Source organism: Paroedura picta, chromosome 6, assembly GCF_049243985.1.
Source record: "Paroedura picta isolate Pp20150507F chromosome 6, Ppicta_v3.0, whole genome shotgun sequence".
Lineage (NCBI taxonomy): Eukaryota > Metazoa > Chordata > Lepidosauria > Squamata > Gekkonidae > Paroedura > Paroedura picta.
Window position 1 is genome coordinate 46,346,043 of NC_135374.1, and position 14,739 is coordinate 46,360,781.

General features: G+C 42.7%; 1 pseudogene; it reads left to right on the top strand.

Annotated features, from left to right (window-relative positions):
- Positions 1-9,799: 9,799 nt before the first annotated feature.
- Positions 9,800-10,056, top strand: LOC143840674 (guanine nucleotide-binding protein G(I)/G(S)/G(O) subunit gamma-8 pseudogene; annotated as a pseudogene).
- The last annotated feature ends 4,683 nt before the right edge of the window (positions 10,057-14,739 follow it).

Consider the following 14,739-nt stretch of genomic DNA (forward strand, 5'->3'; position numbering starts at 1 on the left):
AGAAGTCCTACTCAACATTTGTCACACATAATAGTGACTGGAGTCCAGAGAGTTAAGTATACTCATTTTAACTTAACTGCAGGGGAGGGGTGATGGCGCAACAGAGCAGTTGATGCCTGACCCAGCCCTGTTCATGGTCCAGTATAGTAGGCTGCTGGGCAGTTTCTGGCATTGGTGGATAGGAGCACATGGGGCTGCAGTGGGTAGCTAATTGGCTGGTAGAGGAAACTGATGCAGCAAAACTGTGAATAACCAGTGTGGGAGCCACTGGGAGTCTGACCTAAAAGCAGGGGTGTCTGCCTAGTGAGTATTTCAATCTGAACTTTGGATAATAGGAACTCCACTGAAAATAATAGAAAATGGGGGCACTTTCTTTGGAGGCCCACAAAACTGAACCACCAATCTTTTTGAAACTTCTGAGTGGGTATGAGGTGAGACTGGTGCCTCTACCTCAGAAAACAGCTACCGAGACTCCCAGATACTCTCAAGCTGGTCCACAGCAGGTAGTCCCACCAGCTAACACTATATTCCATGTGGAACTCAGTAGCAGCTGCCTCTGTCATGGACAACATGGGATTATGCACTATTTAAAATATTCCCAGAGACCGCTTTTTGCCCAGTAAATACTGAGATAAATTCACAATTGAAACACAGTTTCTTAAGTAACAACACAGTATAAAAACCAAAGTGTTGGTATTCTTACCTGTCAAACATATATCAACAATTTAAGCCATGGGACTGGCAATTTACAGAAGGGGGGGTGGAGTTTCCCAGATGTACAAATCCAGATTATAGATAAAAGTTCCTTGGATAAAATGGCAGTTTTGAAGGGTAGACTTTATGGCATTACATCCTACCTGAGATCATTCCCCAAATTCTGCTTAATCTATGCTTTGCCCCAAATCTCCAGTGTTTCCTGCCCATATCTGCATAAAATATCACACACGAAACTAAATGTAGACAATTATTTTTGCATTGTGGTTTCCTTTAGCATATACTTGAAGGAAATATAAATAGAAAGTCCCAATATTTTTTGAAGTGGAACTCAAAATATTGTAATGCTGATAGTGTCTAAAGTTATGAACCCTCATGAGTTGGCTGGCAAGAGCTTTTGCCAATTGGGTGTGACTAGGCCAGGCTGACTTGCCTCTAATCCAGCCAGCTGCTGCTGGTACACTGAGGTTTAGGGCAACAGCAGCTGCTCTTCTGGTATACCCTTCGTGAGGAGCTTGATAGAATATCCAGGCATCAGGATCTTGTAATTATGTGTGACTTCAATTTCCCTGGTGTGTTCTGGGAAACAAACTCTGCTAAATGTCTGAAGTTATGCAACTTTCTGACCAGCATTTCCAACAATTTCAGTAATCAAATAGTGGAAGAATCTACAGGAGGCTCAGTTATACTCAGCTAAATACTGACCAACAAGCAAGAGCTGATGGAAGAGGTGAAGGAGGTGTGGACCCTGGTGGAGGGGGGTTAGTGACCATGGTTAGTGACCATGTCCTCCTAGAATTTCTTTTGAGATGAGGGGGGGCAAGGAAGTTTATAGTCAGATGTGTATGTTAGATTTTCGTTGGGTGGGCTTTAATAAACTCAGATACATGATGAGAGTTATCTTGTGGACAAGAAGGCTGAATGAGGAAGGAACAAGTGATGGGCGGGCTCTTCTTAAACAAGAGCTATTGTATGCTCAAGCCATGAGTATTCAACAACACAAAAATGTGGTAGGTGATCCAAGAAGCCTATTTGGAGGAACAGAGAACCAGGTTGAGCTAAGGAAGAAAAAAGGAACTGTTCAAGAAATGGAGGAAAGGACAAACCTCTAAAGGATAGTGTCTGCAGGTTACTGGGCACTGTGGGTAGGCCATCAGAAAGGCCAAGAATGAAAGTGAGCTGCAACTGTCCAGGGAAATCCACTATAACAAGAAAAGCCTCTTCAGATATGTGAGGAGCAAATGTAAGGTAAATGAGGCAGTAGGACTGCTGGTGGGTGAAAATGGAGAAACTCCGACAGAGGACAGACAGACAGCAGAAAGGTACATCATATTACTACATTAGTCATACCCAACCTGTAGCACTGTGTGCAGTTCTGGAGGTCTCACTTCAAAAAGGACATAGACAAAATTGAAAGGGTTCAGAGGAGAGGTGTACTGGCTAGGGCAGAGTCTGCACTTACTTTGTTTATTCCATTGTCAATCCTTTTGAATTCAGATCTCTTTGAACTCGGGTCTTCCTCTCCTCCCCCCTCCCCATTGAAACAGGAAAAGTGTTCTGCACGTGGTTAGGGTAGTTCAAAAGGGGGGGGGGGGAGCCAAGCCTCTTTCTTTCTTTTCTTGAAGGGTGGGGGGGAGAGGAGCCAAGCAGGGAGCCTCTTTCTTTTCTTGGAGGGGTGGGGGAGAGGATCAAAGAAGGCAGAGAATGGAGAAAAAACCCAGGACCGACAGAAGTTGAGAGAAATTAGGGGCTTCTCCTTTAAGGCAGGCTTGTCACATGACCAGGTGTGGCCTATCAGAGGTTCTCTACCACGGAGCTTTCTTTCCCAATCCAGATTTGAACAATATTGAGCATTAAAAGCACTCTAAGATATCGCACAATAAAGGTAGGGTCACTCCGGATCAATCCTTCTTGCTGCAGAAGGAAAATTTAAATCACCCAAAATCTAAACGGAAATCGCATTCTGTGTAGACGGCAGGGACTGAATCAACCTGGGGTTGGAATAAAAACTCTGTGCAGTTTACACCTAGATATCAGGTGGGGATCTCATGGTCAGAGTGACGTAACAGTAGAATTGGCTACTTAAGGACATGGTGAGCTCCCCTTCATTGGCAGTCTTCAAGCAGCAGCTGGACAGCTACTTGATCAAGGATTCTTTAGACTGATCCTGCATTGAGCAGACTGTTGGACTAGATGGTCTATATGGCCCATTCCAACTCTATGATTCTAATTTTATGCAATAGAAGCAAGGGGGCAGGGGATTCCTCGCCTTGACCAGGAGCTCAGCTCTGGCTTGCACATTATCTGATCAGATCCTATTGACATGTCTTGTTGATTGTCAATGGTGTAATAGCCTTCCTAATCCTGCTGTTTAAGGAAGGCAGACACATAAATATAACAAGCTATTGTCATCTGCAAATATGGCCACAGAGCTGCTTTAGGCATGGTGGGCCGCAAGGCCTGTCCAGAGAAAAGGGAATAAGGCCACTACTTAACTGGCTTGAACATAATGTTTCATGATCTCATTCCCACTGCAAAAAATGGCAAGTGTTCACTTGCTTCAGGAGGACGTTTGCTATGATTACCAGTCAAGTAAATGTTTAAAATGAATAATTGTGGATTCCTACAAATGGTTTTAGCTGTCACAGACGTTCAGAGATTTAAGCTATCATCAAGAATGGCTGTTTCCCTTCTTCAGCATGAGAACAAGGTGGGATTAGGAGGCCTTTTTGGTGGGCTCAGACCCAGAATTCTTGAAGGAACATGCTTTCTTAAGTTCCAAAACACTTATTGGAGAAAAAAGCCTCATGAGCTGATGACTGTCTTCTACCAAGAACTGCTATACATTTAATTTTGACTGGGTTGTGAAGCAACCAGTATTATGGCATTCAAAAGACTATGCCTCCAATATACTCAAAAGCAAACTGGCAGCTCAGTCCTCTGAGAAATCTTTCTTGTGGAGGCTGACCATGGCAGTGTGCTTTGATGAGCAATCTTTGAGCTAAGGAAGATTTTTACTGATGCCAAGAGGCAACCAATTAATTAATACTTAATTTTTCTGAAAAAATCTTATGATCTTCATATTGCTTTTTTGCTGAGTTAATTTCTGCAGGCTTTCCACCACCTTTATAATGATTTAAAATTTGAAAAGAAAGGTTACTTAGTCTGAGTTTTCAGCTAATTAGAGAATTTTGTATTTTATTGATTTTTTGCCAAAGGGGAGCAATTTACAAAAAAGCTGCATTACACTGGGGGCTGTTGCAGCTTGCTGAAGCTTCTGGTTTTAAGGGAGTTTTATCAACTTTTAATAATGTTTTATTTATTAACCTTTTATCCAAACTCTTGTTCTACCTGGATTTTAGATTACCAAGAAAAACACAAATTGAACAGCATGCCTAATTACTCATTATTTTCCTTATTAATTTAAATATCTCAGAAAACTTATTTTATTTGGAATTTCAATCACATTTCCAAAGAATGCCTTCATACACTAAATCTGGGATGCAATTATTATAATTAATAAAACAGAGTTATTTTAGTTCAAAATAGTATTTGTATACAGGAATATTGACTCTCATGAGATACAATTAAAGGTGAAAAGGTAAAGGTATCCCCTGTGCAAGCACCGAGTCATGTCTGACCCTTGGGGTGATGCCATCTAACGTTTTCATGGCAGACTCAATACGGGGTGGTTTGCCAGTGCCTTCCCCAGTCATTACCATTTACCCCCCCCCCCCCAGCAAGCTGGGTACTCATTTTACTGACCTCAGAAGGATGGAAGGCTGCATCAACCTTGAGCCAGCTGCTGGGATTGAACTCCCAGCCTCATGGGCAGAGCTTTCAGACTGCATGTTTGCTGCCTTTCCACTCTGCGCCACAAGAGGGTCTTGAGATACAATTACAAACATTCTATTCAAATGCAATTTTACACATTTCCTCCCCATGCCCTGGTACTTTTGTTATAATTTAGTAGCATAACAGGGAAGGATGCAATATCAGGGAGGGTCAGAGTTCACATGATTCCTTTGAGAAGAAAACTGATGCTAACAAGTTTTCTTCCAGCAAGCACAACTAACCATGTATTATACTAGGCCACTATACAGCAACCTGCCACCATCTACTGCTTGGCCTTCCAAATCAAAAGTCCATACAAAACAAGATACTCAAGCAGGTAAATTTAGCTGCTGGCCACACTCCAAAACACATGCATCATATCAAGATTGCCAACTTCATCTTGGGAAATTTCACACACACATACACATAATCATCAAACAATCTACTTTCTGGACAGTTTTGTCATTTTTGTCCTATTGACTTGGGCTGACAAACTGTCTATCCTAACAGGAAAATGATAACTGCCTAATATGTTTTGTGTTGAGACTCAAAAAACCTGACTATATTGCTAGCCATCCACCTGAACTGTCAGGTATTCTGAACAGAACTAGAAGATAGTGTTATGTATTTAAGCTGCAAGATCAGTTGAAGAACACCAATTACATGGAAGCCAGGATCAGAAAGGCTCTCCTAAAGTGAGGTTTGGGGAAATCCTATATGTGTATCAGGAGAATCAGAAAGTGGATTTCCTGATAGGAATGCTTCAATGTGGAAAAGATGGATTATGGTGAATCACTGGGGAAAGGGCTGTTTGGTTCTTCTCTCATGTGGTTTCCATCACCAGCATCCCATGATGGTTTAACTCCAGCAGGGGCAAAAATTCCCAACCAATAATTGATAGGCAGGGTGAATACAGCACAGGAAGGAAGACAGCACAGGGAGAACAGCTTCCTCTACTTTTTTCAACAACTTTGCCTTTATCAGTATTGGGTCCCTCACCAAGTTGGCTTTGGGGGCAAAAATGCATCCACAGACTTCTAGGCAATGTGTCACCTAGCCTTGTGGCCATGTAGGACTTTAAAGGTCAATACCAGCAACATGAAAACTAAATGATAAACATTGTTTCTTGAAGTGGTAAATATTGTTTCTTGGAACTAAAACTAAACAGCAGCTAGGCACCTATATTCTGTACTACATGTGTCCTTTAAATGGTTTTAGAGGAATCTCTATATAAAGTGTACATAGTTTGGCACACATTGTCCCACTCCATATCTGTATTTCATCTGATGGATATGCAAGGTACATATCTTTCCTACTTCTATAGAAATAGTGACACTATTACTTAGTATGCCTTGTGAAAATAGAGTTCTTTATCACTGCGATTTTCCTCTTCCTAAAACCAAGGAATGGCAATCACATAAAAGGTTCTCAGTGAGATCACTTTCTCGAGTGAAGCACATAGTCAAGGTTCCCAATTCCTGGAGGGGACGTTCCTGGATATTTTGGAGGCACAGCCTTGGAAGAGTGACTCTTCAGGAGGGGAGGGTGATCAGTGTGGTATAATGACAGAATCCACCTTCCAAGGCAGCCATTTTGAGGGAATTGCCTTGCAGGGAGATATATAGTCACAGTTAATAAGGATACTTGCACCACTTCCTTTGGCATGAAAATTGGCCAAAGCCTTTATTTTACTGGAATAAGCATAGCATAACATGGGGACGGATCTTGCCCTCTTGTGGTCAGTAGGCCCCCTTCTCAACAGGTCTCTCTGGCTAGCCACCCTTGTTCGCCCAGAAACCAATCGCCTGCTGACTCACTGGGACCGTTTATGCACTGGGAACTTCACTGCCCCAGCTCCCATGCAGGAACATAAATTGGGGGCAGATGAGGTTTTCTGGGCCAAATGCTCCCCCATGTGAGTGCAGGAAGAGGTGGGGCAACCTGCCATGACTAAAACTCCATCCTGCAGCCCAGCATGAAACCTCCAGTGCGTAAGCGGTCTGGGAGGTGACAACTGGCAAGAACCCACTGTGCATCCGCCTCGGTTGGGTTCTTACCACCACCCGGAAATGTGTTCTTTTAACCAGTTCTGCATCCACTCTTCCCCTTATCCACTTTACCCATAACATGGGTAGGCCAGAGCACAAGCTCAGCCATACTGAACTGATCTACCCCATTTCTACCGTCTGCCCTTGAGCTCAGAGAAATTCATCCTCAATGCTCCCGCCCATGTTCATACATTGCCTTATCCCATGTAGCCACATGTCCATACCCCATTCAGACAAGAACAAGGCCCACTGCCTGAAGCTAGTGTCCAGGTGCTAGAAGACTCTCCCCTCACTACCCAACAGGAACTTTGACACCGCTTTAACCACTCTCCTCCTGGCCAAGTCCACTCATTCAGGTGCAACCACACCATGCCACATATGCCTGACCACAGTATGGCTGACCATAAAATGACTGATGCTGGTAGCCACAACCTTATGGTTTCCAAATCTCTCATCATTGCCCTGGACTGAGCTCGACCAGCTACCATAGGAATGTCATTCTTTCCTAATTGCAATATTATGAGATCAGGATGTCCATTGAGCCTCACTAATCTTGACAACATGTTCATTAACAATGACAATCACATTCCTCATCAACTCTGACTTGTTATCTGAATCCATCCTTTCAGGGCCATGCAGCTTTCCCAACCGGAATCAGCAGCATACTGCACGACCCAATGGACAGTGCTGTATCCCCAAAAAATTAAACAAGGAGATCCAGCCATATATATCTCCTGTAACCCACAGATTACCACCAACCCACAGACGTGATCCCTTCTGAAGTTAACTCACGAGCAGCTGTTTGTGTGCCTGCCCCTATATGGAATGAGGTGGTACCATATTCACTCACTGGGAAACCAAGTTTTCCTAGGCCATAACTTGGTAATGGGAGGGGCACTTTCCATCTGCATGAATTAAAAATGTCCCCTCCACATCTGGTTGGACCTGGAAAATCCTTCACTGGTTTCTGCAAGTATGGTGAGAGCCTCATGCCCCAGCTGATCTCTCTTTGAATGACTTAGGTGAATGTGCAGCTCCCCCCTGTTCACCCAAATTTCTCTGAGCACCAGCGCATACCCACTCGTTTCCACTGTAGTCACTGATACCACCACATTATACTCGAAAAAGATGCTGTTGAGAGGAAGTTGCAGCAGCAGGTTCTGTATCATCTGTAAAGACAGCGGCCTTCTGGAATCCCTTCTATGCGGTGATGATCACCTCCACCCAGCAACCACATTCTGGGCCAAAAATGATGTTGCCAGGTCCCACCAATTCTGTGTCTTACAGAAGAATAAAAAGCCAGCCTGTTGCACAACAATTGCCTTTGGAACAATGTCCATGGACTCAAGATAAACCAGGTAACACAAAACAAAGTCTTCAACAGGCAGTAACTGGCTGAGGCACCCCCATGAGCAGGAAAACTGTAAGTATCCCATCACTGCACCCAAATATGCCTGCTATGTTGTTGGTGCTAGGGATCCGTTGACTGCATGTTGCATGGTTCAGCACCAGGTTTCCACAATTACTCCTGGAATGGGTCTGGCATCAGGTTCACTGTTGTAACCCATACCCAAATCCATTGTTCCTAGAACTGAGAAAGGACCTCCTCCACTTCATTATTGGTCCCAGGTATGTGCCTGGCACTAAATGTTATATTATTAACCCATACTGAAAAAAACTCTAGGAAAGTTGTTGTTGTTAGTAGGTGAAAAGTTGTGTCCAACCCATCATGACCCCATGGACAATGATCCTCCAGGCCTTCCTGTCCTCTACCATTCCCTGGAGTCCGTTTAAATTTGCACCTACTGCTTCAGTGACTCCATCCAGCCACCTCATTCTCTGTCGTCCCCTTCTTCTTTTGCCCTCGATCGCTCCCAGCATTAGGCTCTTCTCCAGGGAGTCCTTCTCTCTCATGAGGTGGCCAAAGTATTTGAGTTTCATCTTCAGGATCTGGCCTTCTAAAGAGCAGTCAGGGCTGATCTCCTCTAGGACTGACCGTTTGTTCGCCTTGCAGTCCAAGGCAGTCCCAGCACCAGAGTTCAAAAGCCTCAATTCTTTGACGCTCGGCCTTCCTTATGGTCCAACTTTCACAGCCATACATTGCAACTGGGAATACCATAGCCTTGACTAAACACACTTTTGTTGGCAGGGTGATGTCTCTGCTTTTTAGGATGCTGTCTAGATTTGCCATAGCTTTCCTCCCCAGGAGCAAACGTCTTTTAATTTCTTTGCTGCAGTCCCCATCTGCAGTGATCTTGGAGCCCAGGACTACCTCCATTTCTTCCCCATCTATTTGCCAGGATCTAGGAAAGTAGGTCCCTCAAAATCCCAGTTTCCACCCAAAGCTGTGAGCATGATGGTTCTAATAAAAACTCCAAACCCTAAACTGCCAACACCATCTGATTGAACCTGTAAGGAATTCTCTGGAGTGATTGGTGACTGCCATATAGCCACAACATTATAAGTTTCCAAAAACCTCCTCCAAATTCTAAGGTCTTCCTTCAGTGGCATGTTTAGCCCAATGTGATAGGGTGCCCGTTTTATCCCTGACATGGATCTAGCTAATCATTTGATAAAAGCCCTATCAGGTGCTACTGCTTTACATGCAAAATTAAGGTGCCCGAGTATAATCTGCATCTCCTTTAAAGTGCACTTTCTCTTATGCAGCAAGCCATCAAGCAGGCCCTTCAACTTTACCAACTTCTCCTGTGGTAGCTGTGACAAGCCAGTCTCAGACTCCAGCAATATATCCAAGTAAGTTAGGTGTGCAGAAGGACTCGCCATCTTCTATTCTGCTTAATGTACCACCCCATTCCATGGCCAAATATTGGAAGGCCAGCAGCCATTCCCCATATTCAGTTGAATCTGGAGGACCTACAAGCATAAAGTCATGAAGATAGTGCATAAAATGCGGGCAATGGGTTTATTCTTTTATCATCCATTCCAAAAAGATACTGAATGCTTCAAAGGCCACACATAAAATGGAGAAGCCCATTGGCATGGTTTTGTCCACATACCAGCATCCCCAAAAGTGGCATCCCAGCAGACAGAAGTCATCTGGGTGAACTGGAAATAATCAGAAGGCAGACTGAATGTTCAGAACTGCTCTACCACGGAGGGAGTGCTTTCTCATGCTTTCTGAACTGCAATATTCCAATATCGAGGATTAAAAGGACTCCTGGATATGGCGAAGAAATGCTCTGAGCCTCTACCCTGGTAAGGGATAATGTCTAACAACATGGCCAGAACTGCAGAGGCCCACAAGACAGTGCAACAGCTGAAACTGGAAGTGAACATTGACCGCATGAAGGTCTCCAAGGCAGCAGCTGACATATTGGCTTATTGCGAAGGCCATGCCAAAGAAGACCCACTGGTTCCCCCGGTGCCCTCTTCAGAGAACCGTTTCCGTGAAAAATGGCTTTTCTGCATAGTGCTGTGAGCCCGAGAACTACGGATTTACTCTCTGCTGAAAATGATTGCATCATTTCAACCGTCCATATAGACAACCCACCCAACCCTGCTGGAGGGATAAACGGAGGAGAGGAAGTCAACCGCGAAGTTTCACGTTCTCTGTGTCAGCTGCCAACAATAAATGCACAGTGATTTGCTTTTTTTTAAAAAAAAAGAAGAAGAAGGCAGACTGAATGTTGCATTTTGCCATCAGCAATCCTCTCTTGTATGCACACAAAATCGTCACTGTGTGGTCCAATGAGGCATATTTCACTAAGCAAAGACCCAGTGCTATTGCATCATTGACTGATGAGCCCTTTGGGTAAGAAAGGAGATGGATCATGAACTACCAGATGGAAGTTTTCTTTGGTGATCTGTGTGGTATAATGACAGAGTCCACCTTCCAAAGTAGCCATTTGGGGGGAACTAGTCTTTATATTTATTGTCAATGGTGTTTCATCAGACTGGAGGGAGGTGAGTAGCGGGGTACCTCAGGGCTCGATGCTCGGTCCGGTACTTTTTAACATATTTATTAATGATCTAGATGAGGGGGTGGAAGGACTACTCATCAAGTTTGCAGACGACACCAAATTGGGAGGACTGGCAAATACTCCGGAAGATAGAGACAGAGTTCAACGAGATCTGAACACAATGGAAAAATGGGCAAATGAGAAGAAGATGCAATTTAATAAAGATAAGTGTAAAGTTCTGCATCTGGGTCAGAAAAATGAAAAGCATGCCTACTGGATGGGGGATACGCTTCTAGGTAACACTGTGTGTGAACGAGACCTTGGGGTACTTGTGGATTGTAAACTAAACATGAGCAGGCAGTGTGATGCAGCGGTAAACAAGGCAAATGCCATATTGGGCTGTATCAACAGGGGCATCACATCAAAATCACAAGATGTCATAGTCCCATTGTATACGGCACTAGTCAGACCACACCTGGAGTACTGTGTGCAGTTCTGGAGTCCTCACTTCAAGAAGGACGTAGATAAAATTGAAAGGGTACAGAGGAGAGGGATGAGGATGATCTGGGGCCAAGGGACCAAGCCCTATGAAGATAGGTTGAGGGACTTGGGAAGCCTGGAGAAAAGGAGGTTGAGAGGGGACATGATAGCTCTCTTTAAGTATTTGAAAGGTTGTCATTTGGAGGAGGGCAGGATGCTGTTCCCGTTGGCTGCAGAGGAAAGGACGCACAGTAATGGGTTTAAACTACAAGTACAACGATATAGGCTAGAAATCAGGAAAAAAAATTCACAGTCTGAGTAGTTCAGCAGTGGAATAATCTGCCTAAGGAGGTGGTGAGCTCCCCCTCACTGGCAGTCTTCAAGCAAAGATTGGATACACACTTTTCTTGGATGCTTTAGGATGCTTTGGGCTGACCCTGCGTTGAGCAGGGGGTTGGACTAGATGGCCTGTATGGCCCCTTCCAACTCTATGATTCTATGATTCTATTATTCTATTGCCTAGAGATAAATTGAATTTCCAAACCTCACCTTGAAGTTGTTAACCACACATCCAGTAGAGATCAAGTTAACAAGTTATGTGATACCTTCATTATCCTTCACCAGAGAATGTCAGTTGTTTATCCATGTTTTTGAAATGGTATTAGAAAAGTACCTAAAGAACTTTAAACTAGCACCTAAGATAGTACTATTATAGCCAGACGTTGCCAAGAGACATCACTGCATAAATAACACATATCTTTATTTCAGGGGGAAAATTGAATGTTTAATTTGCAATTCATGACCCAAACTATGACAATGATATAAAACTAGAGCATTGCATTTTATTTTATGATTAAATCACAGTTTTGTTTTAGGAATTCCATTTGATTTAGACTATAAATGAAAGTAGCTTTTGACCCAGCACCTGTATGGAAATAAATAGGACAATGGACAATAGATAGTGGAAATGACTGATCATGACTCCTTTGCAGCTATTTGAAACTGCAATTATTTTCTGAAATAGCTTTCAAAACAGGTCAATGAAGAATGCGGCAGCTAAAAATAATTAAAGATGCCAAGATTTTATTTTTGTTGTACACTATTGCATTGTGTTTTTTTTTCAAATTAAGCAATCAGTGAAGGATACAGCCAATATGGTGTTTCTGTAGAAACAAAAATCTCATCTGTACAATAATTAGAATGTAGATGGATGAAGTTCCAGATGGTGCACATGCAATAGGAAGGGTAGCTTTATACCAGATGGTATTATGGACCATGGATAAAGCAATAGGATAATCATTATAATATTGTGACATGTCATGTTATATGAATAAATACAGCACTTTTCAGAAAAAGAAACAAAATCCTTAGCAAATTAAATAGATAAACTCATGTGGTATTTACACAAGGAAAATATTACAGAAGAAACTCAAGTTTCATTATTTACATTCCATTAAAAATAGTGTCCCCATTCTAATTTATAGCAATTCCTGATACGTAACTCTGAAACAGCTGTATTTGAAATGCCATCCTGAAATTATAAGAAATCTAAGGCCACAAAGCAGCCCCACTCCTACAAACCAATAGATGTATAGAAAACTATTGTATACACACCAAGAGTAATATTGGTGACAATCTTTCTCTCTTGTACACTGCAAGGTCATGGTGATGTCAACACAATTCTGCTAAGCCCAGCCTTTATTTACATTGACAAACCAATCAACAAGCTGAAGTGCATTTCTATTTGAAAAATGACCTGAACTCCAATTGTGAAAGCAAAAATATGTCTCTGGGAAATCCTGAAGGGTAAAGAAAAGACATATGGTCAAGTATTTCCCTTGGAACACTGGGAATTGTTTTCAGCTCAGAAACACTCCAGTGCATAGAAATTACTGTGTGGATGCTTCCCAATCTTGTCATAGATCTTTCAGGTATGGTTAGTGCTAGTGAACCAAAGTATTCAGCGAGACATGGAGGGAGGCATGTCCATTTAAATAATTGCTTCCACAATCATAAAAACACTTTTTTTAAGCCAGTGGGGCAGAATAAACCATGTTGGATCATCATGTACACTCACTCTTCATTAGTTTGCATAATTTGGGTGAAGGAAAAAACAGAACAGCGGTTTTAAATGAGTTTCAGGTTTCTGAATCAATAGATGGAAAGCTCATTTAATATCTCTTTTTAGCTTTCTTCCCTGTTCTTGATGTAGGCTTACATTATAGCACTTATATTTGTAATAATTACAGAAATAGTTTTCAGTGAAACATTTGAATTTATTCATATGTAGTTAAACAATAAATATTTAACTACACTAAAATCAACAACAAAATGTAGTTGGGGAAATAGCATAACAGACCTCCCACACACACTTCCTCACTCTGAGATAAAAATTTTCCGTCCAAAATAAAATCTTCTTTCACAGACTGAGTTGCCCATTCTGTCACAGATAGATTTCTTGACTAAAAAGCCTTGGCACTTTTGGGGAAGTTCTAAGAGACCACTTTTCTTAAACCCTTGTCAGGATAGCATTGAGGGCTTGGCAACAACCAACAAACAAAATATTTTATTTTACAAAGAGGAAAGCGGTAGTTGGAATGAAAAATCAAAGCTTTTACATAGAAGTTTTACAGTTAGAAGTTTTTAATTACATACGTTGATAGTTTTTTTGATGTTCTTTCTTAGTATTTGAATATTTTTTTCCTGAGAGGTTTCTGTCACTGTGTTTGTCCAAAATACACTTCTTTTTCTTTTGTCCCCTGAACTCCGTTGTTTTTAGGAATACAGGTATCCTTCTACTAGAACTTCCAATTTCCCTTCCTAGAGGGATCAGTTTCTCTCTGACCTCTGAGGAGTGTCTCTGACCTCTGAGGGTTGTGTGCTTTGGCTAATGAAGTGTCCATTCGAGCCAGAAGCAGCCAGCGCCATGGCACAGGGAAGGGGTGGCGCCTGTGCGTCCGTTGGCACATGCACGCAGATGCAGAACTCTGAATCTGCATGCAGGCGCTGGGTCACATGCTGCCACCGATACTGTCCCTCCCCCTGGTGCCATGGCACTGGCTGCTTCAGGCTTGAACAGCCGCTTTGGCAGCCGAAGTGCACAACCCTACTAAAGCACTATTTCCCTCACACAAGTCAAAGGAAATCCTCACACGTAATTTACCTCTTTTTAACTGGGCAGGGGTCCTCCTCCTCTCTGCTCCACTTTGGCCTGAATTGGGAGTATATCACCTTATTGCCCAAATTCCCATTGACAAATCTGTCTCAGTTATCCAGACATTGTATAGATCTGCTTTCTACTTTAGTGAAGACTTTTTTCTTTAACTAAAATTTCTCATCAGAGCAGATGTTCAGCTACGCACAGACAGATCTTCACAAGATGCAGGTTCTGTCAGAATCAGACTAAATTCCCTTCAGCAAATAGATACTATATCAATTCCCTCTCAGCTGTGGCTGACCAGTCAGAGAACTTGGAGCTGCCTGTCACTCAAGCACTCTCTTTTAGACTGTTTCCACAATGGACACTTCATGCTGAGCTGTAAGCTGGGATTTGAGATGGGACACATTGCCCAATCTCTTTCTGCTCTGTAGAGGGGAGAATTTGGCCCAGTGCACCTCAGTAGCCAAAGCAGCAAAGTTCCCACAGTGGAAATTGTCTGTTAACCCTTCATTTACTTGTTGCTTTTACTTCAGCACTTGGAGTCTTATTATTATAGTGCTGTCCATCACAGCTTACTTTTTCA